Source organism: Hordeum vulgare, chromosome 7H, assembly GCF_904849725.1.
Source record: "Hordeum vulgare subsp. vulgare chromosome 7H, MorexV3_pseudomolecules_assembly, whole genome shotgun sequence".
Lineage (NCBI taxonomy): Eukaryota > Viridiplantae > Streptophyta > Magnoliopsida > Poales > Poaceae > Hordeum > Hordeum vulgare.
Window position 1 is genome coordinate 240,589,154 of NC_058524.1, and position 4,320 is coordinate 240,593,473.

Sequence of the window (4,320 nt, forward strand, 5' to 3'; positions counted from 1 at the left end):
CTTCTTCCTTCTGATCGCCGGCTCGAGTAGCAGAGAGGGCGAGCACGCAGGCGAGCGTGTGCGGGCTAGGTTAGACTCCAACAATTTATATCAGAGCCAGGTTCGGGAAGAGCGCATAGAGCTCGCCGGCGATGGCGCTCGTCCCCTACGGCGGTGGGTCGGGGACTTCGCTGTCGATGCCGGTCCCGATGCTCACCGGTGGCAACTACACCAACTGGGCGATCAAGGTCGAGGCAAACCTCGACGCGGCTGGGCTGTGGGAGGCGGTCGTGCTGCCGGAGGACGCGGTGGCGGCGGTGCTCGCGAAAAAGGACAAGCCGACGCGGGCGTATATGCTCGGGTGCTCGCGGAGGATCTTTTGCTGCAGGTCTCGTCCAAGAAAATGGCAGCGAAGGTCTGGGCCAGCTTGAAGGCTCGATTTGTCGGAGCAGATCGAGTCCGAGATGCTCGGCTGGGCATTCTCCGGGGAGAATTCGAGCTCCTCGCATGGAGGAGGGCGAGACGCTGGATCAGTTCGCGGGAAAGCTCGGTGGCATGACGGCGCAGTTCGCAGGGCTCGGTTCAACGCTCGAGGATGACGTGCTGGTGAAGAAGCTGCTCGATTCCGTGCCGGACCGCCTGTACGCGGCGGTGGCCGGAATCGAACAGTTCTGCGACGTCTCCACCATGGCCTTCGAGGAAGCGCTGGGGCGCCTGAAGGCATTCGACGAACATTTGCATCGACGCGGACAGGCAGGCGGCGGGAGGGAGGATGGCCAGCTGATGTTCACGGCGGAACAATGGAGTGCGCGGGAGCGGCGTGGGCGTGGCGGTGCGAGGGACGACGACAACGACAGGAGCGTGCCGTCCAACGCTCGAAGGAATCGTCGCGGGCGTTGCTACCACTGCAACGAACGCGGCCACTTCAAGAGGGAGTGTCCGAGGCGGGAGAAAGCAGCGGCGTCGGAGCGAGCTCTGCTGGGGGAGATCGTCGACGACGAGCCCAGGCTTCTCTAGGCCACGGTTTTGGGGGTGAATGCTAGGAAATAAACCGTGGCGGTGCACCTGGCGCGTCGGGCTCGTGTGTGGGCGCGCGTCGGGCACGTCGGGTGCATCGGGTACACGGTGTAGGTGTGCGTGTGTAGGCGTGTGTGGTCCACGGGGGTGCCCGGGTGCACGCGCCCCATACGCGGGGATGTAGGAGGAGGCCGTTGGCGAGCGGGCGCGGTGATCGCGGGAGGATCCAGGGTGTCGTGCGTGCACTGGGCGCGGCAGAGCGCGTCCTGGGCGCGCGAGGCGGGCGGATCACCGTGAGCGAGTGGAGGCGTGGGTTCGTGCCCAGTGCGCTGGCTCGGGTATAAAGCCGCGGAGGGCATCGTTGTAATGGATGCGGTGTATCGAGTTCGTGCTCGAGAGAATCAAACAGGAGGCGTTCGTGCGCCGGAAACCCTAGGTCTACCCCGTCTACCCCCTTTCTTCTTCCTTCTGATCGCCGGCTCGGGTAGCAGAGAGGGCGAGCACGCAGGCGAGCGCATGCGGGCTAGGTTAGACTCCAACAATTTATATCAGAGCCAGGTTCGAGAAGAGCGCGTAGAGCTCGCGAGCGATGGCACTCGTCCCCTACGGCGGCGGCTCGGGGACTTCGCTGTCGATGCCGGTCCCGATGCTCACCGGTGGCAACTACTCCAACTGGGCGATCAAGGTCGAGGCAAACCTCGACGCGGCTGGGCTGTGGGAGGCGGTCGTGCTGCCGGAGGAAGCGGTGCCGACGGTGATGTCGAAAAAGGACAAGCCGACGCGGGCGTATCTGTTCGGGGCGCTCGCGGAGGATCTTTTGCTGCAGGTCTCGTCCAAGAAAATGGCGGCGAAGGTCTGGGCTAGCTTGAAGGCTCGATTTGTCGGAGCAGATCGAGTCCGAGCTGCTCGGCTTGGCATTCTCCGGGGAGAATTCGAGCTCCTGCGCATGGAGGAGGGCGAGATGCTGGATCAGTTCGCGGGAAAGCTCGGTGGCATGACGGCGCAGTTCGCAGGGCTCGGTTCAACGCTCGAGGATGACGTGCTGGTGAAGAAGCTGCTCGATTCCGTGCCGGACAGCCTGTACGCGGCGGTGGCCGGAATCGAACAGTTCTGCGACGTCTCCACCATGGCCTTCGAGGAAGCGCTCGGGCGCCTGAAGGCATTCCACGAACGTTTGCATCGACGCGGACAGGCAGGCGGCGCGAGGGAGGATGGCCAGCTAATGTTCTCGGCGGAACAATGGCGTGCGCGGGAGCGGCATGGGCGTGGCGTTGCGAGGGACGACGACGACGACAAGAGCGTGGCATCGAGCGCTCGAAGGAATCGTCGCGGGCGTTGCTACCACTGCAACGAACGCGGCCACTTCAAGAGGGAGTGTCCGAGGCGGGAGAAAGCAGCGGCGTCGGAGCGAGCTCTGCTGGGGGAGATCGTCGACGACGAGCCCAGGCTTCTCTAGGCCACGGTTTTGGGTGTGAATGCTAGGAAATAAACCGTGGCGGTGCACCTGGCGCGTCCGGCTCGTGTGTGGGCGCGCGCCGGGCACGTCGGGTGCATCGGGTACACGGTGTAGGTGTGCGTGTGTAGGCGTGTGTGGTCCACGGGGGTGCCCGGGTGCACGCGCCCCATACGCGGGGATGTAGGAGGAGGCCGTTGGCGAGCGGGCGCGGTGATCGCGGGAGGATCCAGGGTGTCGTGCGTGGACTGGGCGCGGCAGAGCGCGTCCTGGGCGCGCGAGGCGGGCGGATCACCGTGAGCGAGTGGAGGCGTGGGTTCGTGCCCAGTGCGCTGGCTCGGGTATAAAGCCGCGGAGGGCATCGTTGTAATGGATGCGGTGTATCGAGTTCGTGCTCGAGAGAATCAAACAGGAGGCGTTCGTGCGCCGGAAACCCTAGGTCTACCCCGTCTACCCCCTTTCTTCTTCCTTCTGATCGCCGGCTCGGGTAGCAGAGAGGGCGAGCACGCAGGCGAGCGCATGCGGGCTAGGTTAGACTCCAACAATTGATATCAAAGCCAGGTTCGAGAAGAGCGCGTAGAGCTCGCGAGCGATGGCGCTCGTCCCCTACGGCGGTGGGTCGGGGACTTCGCTGTCGATGCCGGTCCCGATGCTCACCGGTGGCAACTACACCAACTAGGCGATCAAGGTCAAGGCAAACCTCGACGCGGCTGGGCTGTGGGAGGCGGTCGTGCTGCCGGAGGACGCGGTGCCGGCGGTGATGTCGAAAAAGGACAAGCCGACGCGGGCGTATCTGCTCGGGGCGCTCGCGGAGGATCTTTTGCTGCAGGTCTCGTCCAAGAAAATGGCGGCGAAGGTCTGGGCCAGCTTGAAGGCTCGATTTGTCGGAGCAGATCGAGTCCGAGATGCTCGGCTGGGCATTCTCCGGGGAGAATTCGAGCTCCTCGCATGGAGGAGGGCGAGACGCTGGATCAGTTCGCGGGAAAGCTCGGTGGCATGATGGCGCAGTTCGCAGGGCTCGGTTCAACGCTCGAGGATGACGTGCTGGTGAAGAAGCTGCTCGATTCCGTGCCGGACCGCCTGTACGCGGCGGTGGCCGGAATCGAACAGTTCTGCGACGTCTCCACCATGGCCTTCGAGGAAGCGCTGGGGCGCCTGAAGGCATTCGACGAACGTTTGCATCGACGCGGACAGGCAGGCGGCGGGAGGGAGGATGGCCAGCTGATGTTCACGGCAGAACAATGGCGTGCGCGGGAGCGGCGTGGGCGTGGCGGTGCGAGGGACGACGACAACGACAGGAGCGTGCCGTCCAGCGCTCGAAGGAATCGTCGCGGGCGTTGCTACCACTGCAACGAACGCGGCCACTTCAAGAGGGAGTGTCCGAGGCGGGAGAAAGCAGCGGCGTCGGAGCGAGCTCTGCTGGGGGAGATCGTCGACGACGAGCCCAGGCTTCTCTAGGCCACGGTTTTGGGGGTGAATGCTAGGAAATAAACCGTGGCGGTGCACCTGGCGCGTCGGGCTCGTGTGTGGGCGCGCGTCGGGCACGTCGGGTGCATCGGGTACACGGTGTAGGTGTGCGTGTGTAGGCGTGTGTGGTCCACGGGGGTGCCCGGGTGCACGCGCCCCATACGCGGGGATGTAGGAGGAGGCCGTTGGCGAGCGGGCGCGGTGATCGCGGGAGGATCCAGGGTGTCGTGCGTGCACTGGGCGCGGCAGAGCGCGTCCTGGGCGCGCGAGGCGGGCGGATCACCGTGAGCGAGTGGAGGCGTGGGTTCGTGCCCAGTGCGCTGGCTCGGGTATAAAGCCGCGGAGGGCATCGTTGTAATGGATGCGGTGTATCGAGTTCGTGCTCGAGAGAATCAAACAGGAGG